The sequence below is a fragment of the Stegostoma tigrinum genome, chromosome 14 (assembly GCF_030684315.1).
Source record: "Stegostoma tigrinum isolate sSteTig4 chromosome 14, sSteTig4.hap1, whole genome shotgun sequence".
NCBI classification, from domain to species: Eukaryota; Metazoa; Chordata; class Chondrichthyes; order Orectolobiformes; family Stegostomatidae; genus Stegostoma; species Stegostoma tigrinum.
Genome location: NC_081367.1, coordinates 37,563,513 through 37,579,724, shown reverse-complemented (window position 1 = coordinate 37,579,724; position 16,212 = coordinate 37,563,513). Strand labels below are relative to the sequence as shown.

Below are 16,212 nucleotides of genomic sequence, written 5' to 3'. Positions count from 1 at the left end.
CCTTCTGAATGGAAGTAGCGTGTTCCAAAGCCATTCCAAGGGTCTTTGCATGCTGTTTGATATGCTGACACACTCCTCCAGTTGCTGCTGTACAGAGACCTTGGATGCTCACGCTGTCGCTGCAGAAATTAGATGGAATATAGAGTAGGTCCAGAAGGTGCTGTTTGAGAAGTCTTGGTGAATTTCTGCAGTGGATTTTGTAGATGCTACACACTGCTACTGAGCATCGGTGGTGGAGGGTGTGAATGTTTGTGGATGTAATGTCAGTCAAGTGGGCTGCTTTGTCTTGGGTTGTGTTAAGCTTTTGAGTGTTATTAGAATTGCCCTCGTTCAGGAAAGTGGGGAGTATTCTATCACACTCCTGACTTGCGCCTAGTGAACAAGCTGCAGGGAATCAAGAGGTGAGTTACTTGTTGCAGGATTCTTAGCTTCTGATTTGATGTTGTAGCCACTATGTTTATATGGTTAGCCCAGTTCGGTTTCCAGTCAGTGGAAACCCCCCAGAAAGTTGAAAGATAGGCGATTCAGTGATGGCATTGGTGTATTACATATAACAAAACAGTTACATTACATTTAAACACATGATTGTTGTGAAGCATCAGATCCAATTTAAGAATAAGTTCACATTACACTACTGAATCATTCTCCCAGCATATTCAACATCACCAAAGGCCCATTGCACTCCAGCAGTGCTTTCCTGCAACGTCTTCCATCAGACAGAAGATACAAGAGCTTGAATACAGGTTCAAGAACACATTCTACCCCGCCATTATTAGACAGCTGAATGGACTCTCTAACTTCAAATAATGATGACCTTGCCTAGCAATTGTCCTGTCAGATGTAAACTGTGTGCCTCTGTTTAGTTTCTTTCACCCTGTGATCTTGAATGTCCTTACTATGATTTGCCTGTACTGCTTGTAAAAAATGCTTTTCACTCTACTTAGGTACATATGACAATAAATCAATCAAATCAAATCAAAATCAAACCAACAAGCACAGAACTAGAAGTAGAATCAGTTAGCTCCTCCCAGGAACAGTCCTTTTAATCCTAATGGGCAGACCCTAACTCATGCTGTCAGGTGCTAACTGTTGTATATAATGTCTCTTCTCAAGTTTTTTTTAATGGTTATTGAAGTGTTTGTACAATTGTTTCAGATGAGTAAAGTAAGTTTATTACTACCCTACTCCCCATGTCTCTGACTTTGTCAATGATTGATGACTTGTTTGTGTTGATTGTTTCATCCTCAAGAAGTAGACAATAAACTTCTCCTTAACACACTTGGGCCTTGTTGATCTTTGATTTCCTAAATTCACTTAGCAGAGGAAGTCCTCTGGCATGAATGACACTGTTGAAAGTTTTCTCCCTGTACAGTCTTTAGTTTCCTTAAACTATATCAGAGAAGATATTTGCCTTCTGAAAGAATTAGTGTTGTATTTATAATGATAAAATGGGATATACTAACACTTGATATTGCCATCTTTATCCATAATCTTTCAAATAATATTATATCAAATTCAATAAGAGAGAAGAAAGCTGACTGTGCAGTTTTGGTACAGTTTTTTTTAAATAGCTAAACTGACTTGATAGCTGAGCTACTAACTCCTGGTGGGTGTGGTGCCAAGGATTTCTGATTATCAGATTGAAGATTCATAAGCGGTTGCAAGGCAGCTTCTAAAACTGTGAACTCATAAGGTATTTTCTGATCTCTGAATGGTGAAAAGAATGTCAGATACCAACATAATTAATCTCAAGTCGTGCATTTCTTCCCTTTAGTTCAACACATAAACATCTGACATCTACGAAGCCTTGTTTTTATTAATTTGAGTTAGATTGATCACTAGCATTTAACTTCTATGCTGGCTCAGGTTATTCAACATACCATTTGCTTTCTGTTCCGCAAATTCTCTTGTGTTTGAATTTCAGCTTCTACCACCACCAAGATATTTCTTTCCAATGTGACATCCTCTTATGATGATAACATATCTGAAAGAGTTATATCAGAAACTCCAAAAATTATTCTGTCTTAGTTCTTGCTATAAATCACTATAATTGCAATATTCTGACAGTATGTACAGGTGATTAATAAAGTTGTCAACAGGTTACCTAGGAAGCTGAATTCTTCTTTTAAATTTTACTCTTTCAATTATATGATTACATTTGGTATAAAGTAATTAGCAACCAAACTTGGAGTATTATCAAACATAGCAGTTTCTTCTCTTACATATTCTTGTTTTAAAATATTATCTGCAGTTAGACCTACAGAGGAGCAAAATGTATAAACTTGTTCTTCTCTGAGATTTGTGTGTAATATTGCATGAGTTATCTTTTCCAGCCAGTCTGGTTTTATTCTCTGAAAAATCTATGTTTTTAAATCTGCTTGCAAGTGTAATATCTTCCTCAATTATCAATATGTTTAACCTCTGTCGTTTTGCAAACACATACAATGGTTGGCATTCCATGGCATTCTGCCCTAACCTGAATTATTTAAAGAAAGAATCAAACTTTACTTTATGGAATAGAAGATGAAAGCTGAAGGTAACTAAGCTGAAAGGCTGATGGAACTGTTTCTTGCTTCTATACCTATCAGATCATTTTAAAAAGTACTTTTAGTTGAACCTAAATAAAAGACCATTGACACACCACTGGAAGAAGAATGCAAGTTCAAAGCGACTGTTGCAGGCCAGAAGCAACTGTCAGTGTTAATTGTGGAGCAACTATTGCAGCATTCTACAATTTCAGTGGGACATTCAATCTTGCATGAGATAATAGTTTGTCTCACTCACCAAGACAATGTCCAGAATTCTGTGACTTATGAAAGCCATGTTCCACAAGAAGACACTGGCCTAAAATGTACAGGATGTCCAGTCACCTGGATAAATCCAAAGTAGAACACAATGCTCCACAGCAGCTGGTGAAAAAGAGCCAACCAAAGATCACGGCTGTGGAAGTTTCCAAAGTTCCATCCATGGCATGCAAACATATCCACTTAGTCCTTGTTTGAAAGTCCCACAAACCAGTCTGGCTCAGGTGATTGATCCGCCAAAAGATCTGTTCTGATTTCAGAGCAGCTGAATAAACTGCTCTACAATGAGTGATTAATGATGTCTCTTTTAAGTATCATTTCTTTTATCTGATTGTGCCATATTAGGGGATACCTGTGTTTGGTCATTTTTATTGGTTTTCAGTTGTATCACCGTCTTGTTCAAGGCCATGAACCTCTGAGCTTTTCTTCAATGTCCTGCTTGAAGAGACAATTGCAATTGTCTGGTCTGTTATCTCCATTTCCTTTATCTTTCTGGTCATAGAAACAATAGGGCCACAGTTCTCCTACTTCATGGCCTTTCAGCAAAAATCTGTGTATCAACGCTTTGGCCAGGTTTAATTTCATCTTCAATGCCATTGTATGAAATGCACCATCTGACAACCCAGAAAACAGAATTTCACCATAACCAGTTTACATTCATTCAAGGGAAATAAATAAAAGTATTGTTATATGATTCTATGTGACTAATACAAAATATGAGTAAATATTGCATTGGATTAAAATGTGGATGTATGTGTGTGGGGTGGGGCGGTATGCTGGGGGAAGGGTTTCAGTGCTTACACAGTGATACAACGAGCAAACCACAGTCAGATTGTATTTGTGATAAATTTGACTGACTACATTGATGCCATCAGAAAAGCTGGAGCTGTTACCTCTAGCCAGGTGACATAACCCAGAAGTATTGTATAACGAGAGATAACAAGGTGTGGAGCTGGATGAACACAGTAGGCCAAGCAGAATCAGAGGAGCAGGAAGGCTGACGTTTCGGGCCTAGACCCTTCTTCAGAAATGCATAACATGCATAAATTGTATAACATGCATTTTATGATAAGATAGACATCCAAACAAGTGCAAATATCATCACTTTATGCACTTTTACACATGATGTATTAAGGAAGCTGGAATAGAATGGAGCAGTTCACACAAATAAGCGAACTGCTTACAAAGTGTTTGAAATCCCATGCATTGGGATTATCGGTCGTAAGAACCAATACAGATTCCTGAATAGACACCTTAAACCTTGAGATCATTGAAGCAGATGGACCAGCAATCATTGATCTACTACTGTGCATGGATCTACATATTATAACAACACACAAAGTAACAAAGCCATGCTGCAAGATTGTGACTGATTGTGGGTTCTTCGACATGATGCCTATCACATTCTAGTGACTGAGATAACAAGGTGTAGAGCTGGATGAACACAGCAGGCCAAGCAGCATTAGATGAGTAGGAAGGCTGACATTTCGGGCCTAGACCTTTCTGAAGATTGTTATCTCAGAATCTTCAGCGTCTGCAGTTCCTACTATCTCTGGAACATTCTGGTGACTGGCTATTTCACCAAATTCCCTCTTGTGTATAAATTAAAGAAATCGCCAGTGCAGTGTTTGTTGACACAATGATCACCACATTCACTATGTTTATTTATACCTCAATAAATTGTGTGTGCCAATAATCCACACTATGCTCTTGCACCCTTCTAAGACGCATGCGGGAAATGGGATGTTCAACATATTATCTCCTTTCCCAACTGTTGTTTGTCACATTACTTCCCAAAATATATTGTTAATGCTGCTAAACCCAGGGCCTCTAAGTATAAGTTGATTAGGCAAGATTTTCAGATAGTTGGGATATATCTATGTTCCATCTCTCTAAGCAAAGATTTAACCTCACCAGCAGTTCTTACACTTGGGAGACAGATTCACATAATTCTTCCCTCTCACACTCTAACCCACTTAACCACATGTACATAACCCATTGTCAAAAAGAACGGAGCAAGTGGTACAAAAGCGTAATCAATGAATATAGTTACTTACCCCCACTTCAACTTGACAAAACTTACTGCTCGAGATTTTTGCAGAAACAGAAGAGTTCATCAAGAGATACTATAACATTGTCGTTGGACATGTTCAAGTCCTGTGAAGGAATAGATGACATTTCTGAATTGTTTATCAATGACCACACATCATGCAGAATAAGGACACAGATAATGAAGACATCATGTCAGACAGCAACTATCTATGACAAATGATACATATCTATCTGTGATGATAGATAGCAAGCTGCAAAATTAAGCTAACCATCAAGTCATGATAACTTGATAAGGACCAAATATAGTCATATTTTGCATTTATCAAGGTGTTATTTGAATGAAAAGATTTTTCTAGGTGCATCCTTTATTGATTTCTACCAGATAGGGTTCTTGTTCTTTACAGGAAAAGGCATTGTAGTGTTACTGCATTGATTCCAGACCAGATAGGTACGTACCTATAAGTTACATGACATATGACATGTAATGTTTTGGATTCATGGCATCTACAGATAGTAGGAACTGCAGATGCTGGAGAATCTGAGATAACAAGGTTTAGAGCTGGATGAACACAACAGGCCAACCAGCATCAGAGGAGCAGGAAAGCTGGCATTTCTGGCCTAGATCCTTCTTCAAAAGCCTTCCTGCTCCTCTGATGCTCCTTGGCCTGCTGTAGTTCATCCAGCTCTACACCTTATTATTGTGGCATTGATCTTACCTTCAATCTTTCTGTAGAGTGGAGTTGGTCTGTTCTGTGTATGTGTCACATACAGAGTCAGCAGTAAGTACTGAACCCAGATTATGTCTTTTAAGTCTGTGATACCGTAAATTTAAGTAGTTTGCATTGGAAGTTAACTTTAATGTATCTGACTCAAAAGAACCCAACTGTTTGTGGCAAAATAGTATGGAGCTGGAGGAACGCAGCAGGCCAGACAGCATCAGAGGAGCAGAAAAGTTGACTTTCCGGTCGAGACTCTTCTTCAGAAATGGGAAGGGGGAGTGGAGCTGGTAAATGAATAGACAGAGGAGGGATGGAGTTGGGGAAGGTAGGTAGGATGGTGATAGGTGAGTGCAGGTAGGCAGTGGTAGGGATTGGTCAGTGGGATGGGTGAGGCAGGTCGGTTGGAGAGAAGATGGCAGGTTGTGCCAGGTCAAGCAGGTGGGGATGAGGAGGGTTGGACATGAGATGAGGCCAGGGGGCGGGGAGGGAGATTGTAAAATTGGTTTTAGTGGTATATTACACGGGTTAACAGATAGAAGATCGCAAATGGCATTAAACCCCATGGTTATTTCAATGTTGATTGGTGCACTGTTATGGAATCTTTAAGATTTTCCGGATTGCATCTCCTTTCAAACACTTGCATTTATTGTCCTCTGCAGCATTTTAATGATCGTGTTTCACATAAACACAAAATAAGACAAGCAAGCTTAAAATCTTCTACTTTCCTTCATTTTCTCTCACTTCCTTAAATTACTGTTATCGCAATGACAAAGGCTCATCATCTTTCAAGGGCCTGACCCAAATGCATTTTTATCAGAAGTCCAGACAGCATTTATTTTTAACGACAGAGAATCTCAATTAATATCATCCTGTTGTCACCTGATATATTCACTTACTAAGGGAACTGAGAACGGAAAAATTCATTTTTACCTTGATGCCAGTGTGATTTGGATTCCAGGTTCTTGTAAGTGTTCTTAATGCTGCAGCCAGCTGAGTTGTCATTGCCGAGACCCTGTTATGCTTGTCTTGATGAGGTTTTCTCCTCAGGTATTGGCGTACAGCTCCAGAGGTTCTGTTGCAATACTGGCACAACACAAAGCTAAATGCAAATTAACAATCCTGAGCTACTTTGGTTACATTTAGCATGTACTCCTCGGGGTGCCAGCATACATCTTTTTTAAACTCCAATGTGTCAAACAATATATTAATTCATATGCATGGAATAGGTTCCAAAGGTCGCATATGTAGGATAGCAATTAATTGACAAATAGTCACATGTATAAACTGGATCATTATAAATCTAGTGGGAGCTCTTGTATTACAGTGGTAGTGTCCCTATCTCCAGGCCAGGAGGCCTGGTTTCAATTCTCACCTGCTCTGGAGGTGTGTATCTCAGAACTCGTTAATTAGAAAGTATCTATGAAACTAACGGGCAGTAATGCGAGAAAAGTCAGGTTTTTAAACTACAAATGAAACACTTCATATTTTATTAATAATCAAATCACATAACATGAACAATAATATTCCCTAAGGTTTTGGAAGTAGAAATTTAAATAACTGTTAAAAATCAGCAGTTTTAATCCTGGTTGCATCTCTCAGTGAATCTGTCTAAACTATCCTGAGACATCACATTGAAAGTGCTCATTAAAGAAGACTGTAGTAACATGTCTTTCTGCAACAAAAATAATTCATGCAAACCTTAGCGATTTAACATTCTAGGCCAGTCTAAAAATCTCAAAATGAACAGATTCTTAACAGCAAATATTATCTATGACAGGCAACTGAAGGAAAAAGGGGATATATGCAAACAAATATGAGAGTAGTGTTGAGGAATGCAAGATATATGTTTTGTTCAGGAATCACAGTTTACCTAAAATGGTGTCAAATTCATAGGATGAAATACCAGGTACTTTACTAAGAAAAAGAAGGATAATTTGCAGACGACACTAAGGTCGGTGGAGTTGTGGATAGTGACGAAGGATGCTGTAGGTTGCAGAGAGACATAGATAAGCTGCAGAGCTGGGCTGAGGGGTGGCAAATGGAGTTTAATACAGACAAGTGTGTGAGGTGATGCACTTTGGTAGGAGTAACCAGAAGGCAAAGTACAGGGCTAATGGTAAGATTCTTAGCAGTGTAGATGAGCAGAGAGATCTCGGTGTCCATGTGCACAGATCCTTGAAAGTTGCCACCCAGGTTGACAGGGCTGTTAAGAAGGCATACAGTGTTTTAGCTTTTATTAATAGAGGGATCGAGTTCTGGAACCAAGAGGTTATGGTGAAGCTGTACAAAACTCTGGTGCGGCCGCACTTGGAGTATTGTGTACAGTTCTGGTCACCGCATTATAAGAAGGATGTGGAAGCTTTGGAAAGGGTGCAGAGGAGATTTACTTGGATGTTGCCTGGTATGGAGGGAAGGTCTTACAAGGAAAGGCTGAGGGACTTGAGGCTGTTTTCATTAGAGAGAAGAAGGTTGAGAGGTGACTTAATTGAAACATATAAAATAATCAGAGGGTTAGATAGGGTGGATAGGGAGAGCCTTTTTCCTAGGATGGTGACGGCGAGCACGAGGGGGCATAGCTTTAAATTGAGGGGTGAAAGATATAGGACAGATGTCAGAGGTAGTTTCTTTACTCTGAGTAGTAAGGGAATAGAACGCTTTGCCTGCAACGATCGTAAATTCGCCAACTTTAGGTACATTTAAGTCGTCATTGGACAAGCATATGGACGTATATGGAATAGTGTTGGTTAGATGGGCTTGAGATCGGTATGACAGGTCGGCACAACATTGAGGGCCGAAGGGCCTGTACTGTGCTGTAATGGTCTATGTTCTATGTTCTATAATGCCTGAGTTAAATAGACAGGAAAACCATATGGTCCTTGAGAAGTGAGAGTAGTTTACCAGTCTCAGATACAAGTGGAAGGTTGATATTAGATGAGTGTTGATCTCTAAAACTGTGTTGGCAGACTTTTATTCTGTAGCCAAAATGTTCAGAAGCTCTTGCCCAGTCTTTCTCACACTTCCTGCAAGTGAAGGAGGCAGCTGCCTGCTCAGGGCTGCTTGCTAAACCCCAAGTATCTTTGATATATGCTATTTCTAGGGACTAGTTGTTTACCTTATGCTAACCTCTCATTTGAACAGCCATTCAACAGAAAATGGAGGATACAAGATCATAGGCAACAGTACAAAAAAAATCTTTAACTAAGAGAAACAAGTAAATCTTTTGGCACTTCTGAAAAGCAAAGAGAATTGGAGACTCACAATAAAAGAAGGAACCCCAGAAACATCCATGATGTAGTGAGTAACGTGTGATTCAAAGTACTGTTATGCATTAACTGTCCCAAATTGTGTAATTAAACATTAAAATTAAACCCAAAACAGAATATTTGGAGAAAGAAGGTAGCGATGTAAGAGATGGCATTGAAATGGTTACAAGAACAATCAGGGCAGTGATGGGCATATTGGTGGAAGAATCTTTCAATTCAGCAGTATTAGAAACAGTTGCATATCTACAGTGTGTGGAGTAGACTGACTGAAAAGTGACCTACAGCCTTTGAGTAAGTAGGAGCAGAACAAAGATAAAGAATTGGAGAGTTACACCAGTTTCACATATGTTACAAAAAGTAGTGATGCCTTATAAGATATCCAGAAGCAATCATTTTGTTAGCATGAATATAGTAGCAAGTGAAATATCATTGCTATTAAGTAGGCTATTGATGAAAAAAGTGCAGATCCAACTGGAAATGAAAAACAACGAAGCTGATGCATTTGGAAAATTTGGAAATTCACCAACACCTTCCACCCCAACCTCAAATTGAATGGAAAATAAGCTATCCATTACAGAAATTAAAGAAGTGTTATTGACATCTGGGGCATAAATTTAGAACTGAAAATAACATAGGCAATTTGCCCACCAGTCTTCCAGAATGTTATTTTTTTAATAATAGATGAAGGAATACGGTGTGAAGAGTACAAGAAGCTTATAGAAAAGATAAATGATAAATGTGAGATTTGTAAGGAATGCTGAAGGAAACTGTCACAGTCTGAAGTAAGACTACACTCAGCAAAGGATTTGATGAGGCAGTAGCTATGAATTTAAATGTGTGGGATAAAGAAAACAAGACTTTTATTTTATTTCTTGTAGATTTGATAACCAGAATTAGTCACTCGATAATAATACAGTGAATAATAAAAATGTGTGAATAAGGTAATGGAAAGTGAATAGAGACAGAACTTTGCCAAACAGCAATGTTTCTCACTAGTAACAGTGGAATAATTTGCTAATAATTAGTTTAAAGTTATGTATGCAAATATGAATGGCCCTAGATGGATGTGCATGGAAAGATGTCTCCTGGTGAAACTTATAATGCAAGAGCAAAGCTGGTGGCATTTGGTTGTGGGGGAAAAACTGGTGGACCAAGACATGTGAATAGAATGACTGACAGCAGGGGGAAGAACTTTGAAGATTTTCTGAGCAATAGTAAGAACTGCCAATGCTGGAGTCAAAGATAACACAGTATGGAGTTGGAGGAACACAGCAGGCCAGGCAGCATCGGAGGAGCAGGAAAGTTGATGTTTCAGGTCAGGACCCTTCTTCTGAAGAAGGGTCCTAACCTGAAATGTCAACTTTGAAGATTTTCTTGACGTTTTAGGCAACAAATACTTGGGAGTGTACACCAATTGATATTAAAGCTGCATTTTTGCCAAGAGATCAGCTCAAAAGGAGACTCCAAAACTAATAGGGACACTCTGAATGTTACGTACATGTGTATGTGATCTAAATTATACCTCTAGAATTTGGAAATTCTCAGAAAGGTCCATCTCAATAAATTGGGCTGTCTTCAGTTGAATCAAAACTGGCATCACCACCCACGTCCTCCACCTCCTCCAAGACTTACAATTCCCTGGCCCCCAACACCTCATTTTCACCATGGACATCCAGTCCCTATACACCTGTATTCCTCATGCAGATGGCCTCAAGGCCCTCCGTTTCTTCCTGTCCCGCCGGTCCAACCAATCCCCCTCCACCGACACCCTCATCCGCCTAGCCAAACTCATCCTCACCCTCAACAACTTCTCATTTGATTCCTCCCACTTCCTACAGCAAAGGGGGTGACCATGGGTACCCGCATGGGCCCAAGTTTTGCCTGCCTCTTTGTAGGTTACATGGAACAGTCCCTCTTCTGCACCTACACAGGCCCCAAACCCCACCTCTTCCTCCGTTACATTGATGACTGTAGCAGCGCCGCCTCTTGCTCCCCAGAAGAGCTCGAACAGTTCATCCACTTCACCAACACCTTCCACCCCAACTTCAAGTTCACCTGGGCCATCTCCAACACACCCCTCACCTTCCTGGACCTCTCAGTCTCCATCTCAGGTAACCAGCTGGAAACTGATGTCCATTTCAAGCCCACTGACTCCCACAGCTACCTAGAATACACCTTCTCCCACCCACCCTCCTGCAAAAATTCCATCCCCTATTCCCAATTCCTCCATCTCCACCGCATCTGCTCCCAGGATGAGGCATTCCACTCCCGCACATCCCAGATGTCCACGTTCTACAAGAACCGCAACTTTCACCTCACAGTGGTCGAGAATGCCCTTGACCACGTCTCCCGCATTTCCCGCAACACATCCCTCACACCCCGCCCCCGCCACAACCGCCCCCAGATGATCCCTCTCGTTCTCACATACCGCAGGAAGTGCTACACTTGCCCCCACACCTCCTCCCTCATCCCTATCCCAGGCCCCAAGATGACCTTCCATATCAAGCAGATGTTCACCTGCACATCTGCCAATGTGGTATATTGTATCCATTGTACCCAGTGTGGCTTCCTCTACATTGGACACTGCTTTGGAGAACACCTCCGCACGGTTCGCAACAAACAACTGCACCTCCCAGTCGTGAACCATTTCAACTCCCCCTCCCATTCCTCAGACGACATGTCCATCCTGGGCCTCCTGCAGTGCCACAATGATGCCACCCGAAGGTTGCAAGAACAGCAACTCATATTCCGCTTGGGAACCCTGCAGCCCAATGATATCAATGTGGACTTCACAAGCTTCAAAATCTCCCCTTCCCCCACTGCATTCCTAAACCAGCCCAGTTCTTCCCCTCCCCCCACTGCATCACATAACCAGCCCAGCTCGTCCCCTCCCCCCACTGCATCCCAAAACCAGCCCAGCCTGTCTCTGCTTCCCTAACCTGTTCTTCCTCTCACCCATCCTTTCCTCCCACCTCAAGTTGCACCTTCATTTCCTACCTACCACCTCATCCTGCCTCCTTGACCTGTCCATCTTCCCTGGAATGACCTATCCCCTCCCTACCTCCTCACCTATACTCTCCTCTCCACCTATCTTCTTTTCTCTCCATCTTCGGTCCGCCTCCCCCTCTCTCCCTATTTATTCCAGTTCCCTCTCCCCATCCCCCTCTGTGATGAAGGGTCTAGGCCCGAAACGTCAGCTTTTATGCTCCTGAGAGGCTGCTTGGCCTGCTGTGTTCATCCAGCTCTACACTTTGTTATCATTATGGGGAGAGGGGTCACTGTTTTTAGGCATTTTATGATCTTGTTGTTGAGGTCAATGAATTTGAAAATATTGTCATAAAAAGCAGAATTCAGATTTTGAATTAAGGCTTCTGGGACTTTTAAGAACATTAGATTCCTTTTCTCCCCCAATGTCTGTTCACCATCTGCAAGATATAATTCAGAAATGAGTTGGAATATTTTGGGATGATCTCGAAACACTGAAGAGCCGACACCATCCAAGACAAAACATTGTTACGTTCACTCCTTGCATCACTAACACACAATGGCAGCAATAGAATGGCACCACTGTGACCATGGCCGAAGACCATTCTGCAACCACCTTACTGATGCAGAGTGCAGACACAATTCTGACCACAGGTGGAGCAGATAATAGAGCTGCTGAAGAAGTGGTTCTGCTGCTTCGACTGATCTGGGTGGATCACTTCAGAATAATCCAGCAGCCTTATTATCTGCTCCACCATGTCCCAATGGTCAGCAACAGTCTGCACTCTGCATAAGTAGGGCGGTTGCACAGTGGTCATCAGCCATGGCCACCGTGGTTATTCCTTGTTCTGTGGTGCCATACTTGTAAGGCCTCCAGACCCTCAAACACACCAAGTAGATAAGACAGCTTCAGGATTCAGGTGTCATTACAGCTGCCAGGATAGTGGGCACACTCCAGTAAGTGATAATGGTGATCACTTGAATATTAATGGAATGGAATTCCTGCCTGTTGAGGAATTCTGCAGCATCATGATACAACCTTCTCAGTGCTACATGCGTACAGTTGATGACACCCTGCAAGCATGACAAGCCAGCATTGTTCCTAAATCCTATTGCCTAGGCTGCAGCACAGACATCATTGGGAAACAAAATGAGCTGGTGTGTTCTTGCATGAAAGGATTGGTCACTGCTCTGATACATTTATGAATGTCCAACTGAGAGATCTCATCCAGGTCACCCATTACTTCCTGGAAAGAGCCAGTCTATAGAGTTCAAAGTGGCTGTCACCTTTGTAGCCCGCAGGAGAACGTGCCCTCCCGCTACTACAGCCCACAGATCCTGCTATTGTATCTGGCATCATTCCAACATAGCCCCAAAACACATGGAGCCTTTGTTAACACTCTGCCTCATTCATCCCTAAGCGTGCAGTACCCAGATACTGAGAGCCATATTTCCATCATTTATTTAGCTTTAGCCTCAGCATGTGCAGCAACTTTGTGAAGGTGTTGCATTGGCTGAATGAGTAATACATTGCATCAAAAAGGGAGTTCCTTCTGCACTTGACCCTTTTCCAGTCCAGGTCCACATTAAATTTGAAGCTTAGCACTGTTTTCAGCAAAGTTCACATAACCAATGATAAAATGATGGTCTCTGCTTCCCACAGAACTCGTGTAAGTTCCGCAAGTCAACGGTAGTAGATTTGCCAACTTTAGGTACATTTAAGTCGTCATTGGATAAGCATATGGACGTACATGGAATAGTGTAGGTTAGATGTGCTTCAGATTGGTATGGCAGGTCGGCACAACATCGAGGGCCGAAGGGCCTGTACTGTGCTGTAATGTTCTATGTTCTATGTTCTATGATGGGTCAATTTTGGCCAATATTCACCATCTTGGAAGTCATTGCTGCTAACTTCGGATTCATTGAGATGCCAATGTGCAATGTTGAAGCAGCAATCAGGTGGTACGAATTGACTTTGACCAGCATTTGATGTCTAAGTATATTCACTCCACATACATTGCAAATAAAATGTGACTGAAGTTTGCAATTGCTGGCTTCATGTATTTACCTGTTCAGTATCCTTGTGTCAATCAAACAGGGGTCCCAAGCTTTTGTCCATCAAACTGACACTGAATCCACCCAACGTGACCATTGACCCAGCCAATTTCCAGTTGCACTTTGGATCTAGAAAATAACAAGCAATGGCAGGGAACACAGCTCATAGTGAACACCTTCACTATTGATGCAACCCAGTGTGGAGCTGGAGGAACACAGCAGGCCAGGCAGCATTAGATGAACAGGAAAGTTGACGTTTCGGGTCAGGACCCTTCAGAAATTCTGAAGAAGATCCCAACCCAAACATCAACTTTCCTGCTCCTCTGATGCTGCCTGGCCTGCTGTGTTCCTTCAGCTCCACAATGGGTTATCTCTGACTCCAGCATCAGCAGTCCTTACTACCTTCAGTACTGAGCTATGCCTGGTCACCTAGTAACACCCCAGAGCCTCCATATCCCTTTTACATCAGCTTTCCCAGATTGCCATTTTCACCCCTCATGAGAAGTCCCACAACATTGAAATTTACCTCTAACTATCCTCCCTGTCCCTGACCCTGGAGATTACACCTTATTGATGTCCACCATGGTTCTCTACAGCCCCCTGTGGAGACCATGGTGGTGGTAACTGCTAATAACAACCACGGCCTGCAGTCTACCATGCCCTTAAATGCTGTTACACATATACCGTGTCACCCCCTTGCTGCCACCTCAACGTATGCCTTCCTTCCTGAACCTCGACTGTTCAATCTACTTTTAACAATGTGCCACACTTTTCCCATACGTGCCCCTGTGCACCTTCCTCAATGATCAATGCGTGAACTTTCAAGTCCCCAGACCTTGAGCAAACGTCAATGAGCAACCCCTTGGCATGACTGACATGATACCTGATTGGTATCTTTGCAGCTCTCCAACTGATTGTGCACCATGCCCTTGGTTGCTTACGTTGGCTCTAAAGGTCCAACTGACACCCATTCCCTGATCTGTAGTCAGTCACATCTCCTCACTGTGACCAGCCAAGCAGATGATTGACTGTGGCCAAGTCCATGGACTGTGTTCAAAGTGTATCTGTGCCTGACTGCACTGGCACTCCCTGATTGATAGCAGTCCTCATTCGGCCAGATTGAGAAGTAGCTCCCACCCATTTCCTGACATGATCATTTGCTTGAATACACATGCACAGTGCTTGTCGTGCAGGCAGTTGGCATATGCTGTAGGCGTTAGATTGAGGTCTCAATGTGTCATATAGCAAAATGTCTCGCCAGTGAACAGATCCCTACTGACAAACATGACAAGCACTCTGTTCATCTGCATGAAAGAGCATGTCATTACAACATTAGCTTTGGCTGAAGTGCCAACTCGCTAATAGAAGTGGCACAACATGGTAAAGCAAGGCATGAATTATTTCTTGTTTAATTCATTTGTGAGAAGTGAGCATCACTGGTTGGCCAACATTTATTGCCATCCCTAGTTGCCCTTAAGATGTTGTACATATGCAGTCAAGGACTAAATGAGCAAGTGCTAAGAGAGCAAACGCACATCTCGATGATAAAGCATGGCTCAATCTGTGAACTGAATGTCTGTCTCTTTGCAGAAAGTGTTCTCACAGCAGACCTTCAAAGCTAGTTGCTGATGCACTGTAAAATTAACTTTTGGAGTAGTGGAATGAGAATCCTGAGGACTTGAGAAATATCAGATGCCAATGGCTGTAGACAAGGGGTATATGTGGCTGGTAGCCATGGATCATGTCCTGAGATGCTATTTGGTGCTGAGCAACATGGAAACTTTTCTCAGAAGTGGCAAGCTAAGGTTGCCAGGTACCTGTTCTGACTTTTATATTAAAAATTCTTAGCATTTAGTTGGTTCACAGCAGCTGATAGGATATTAGGCTGCACATTAATGAGGAGAGATGTACAGTTAGCACGACCTTAACAAGTAATAATCATCTTTAATTGGCATCTAGCCACGCCCTTGTGAAAATACTGTTTTTGATAGGACTTCCTTAAAAGTTACAGCAGGTTGATCCTGACTTTGAGACTGTCCGCACCAGATTTCTCATAAAGTTTTACCACATATCTCACCATAAGACTCCCCCGTTTCTTTTTGTTCAGTTAGTATGGTTGTTAGTTACTGACACATATTTACATGAGAAATCAGATTTTCTTTAACAACAAGCAGAGGTTTATTACACTAAAAGAAGAAATTAAAAACAAACCAAGCTATTTAAATATAGGAGACAGTTACAATGCCTTAACGCATGTACATAAACAATATTTCTATTTCCTGACAGTATCATGTTTCTGATCAGTGTGACCCCATTGGTCAGAGAAGTAGGTGA

The 16,212-nt window shown here is 41.8% G+C and overlaps 1 long non-coding RNA gene across 1 annotated transcript in view; it reads right to left on the bottom strand.

Annotated features, from left to right (window-relative positions):
* LOC125457476 (uncharacterized) overlaps nucleotides 1-16,212 on the bottom strand; it is a 146,528-nt gene that overhangs the window by 89,791 nt on the left and 40,525 nt on the right. The window contains exons 2-5 of the long non-coding RNA XR_009446661.1: nucleotides 6,506-6,658; nucleotides 4,862-4,961; nucleotides 2,785-3,418; nucleotides 1,881-1,984 (exon numbers count right to left, since the gene is read on the bottom strand). This is a non-coding gene — a long non-coding RNA (uncharacterized LOC125457476). The remainder of the gene's footprint in view (nucleotides 1-1,880; nucleotides 1,985-2,784; nucleotides 3,419-4,861; nucleotides 4,962-6,505; nucleotides 6,659-16,212) is intronic.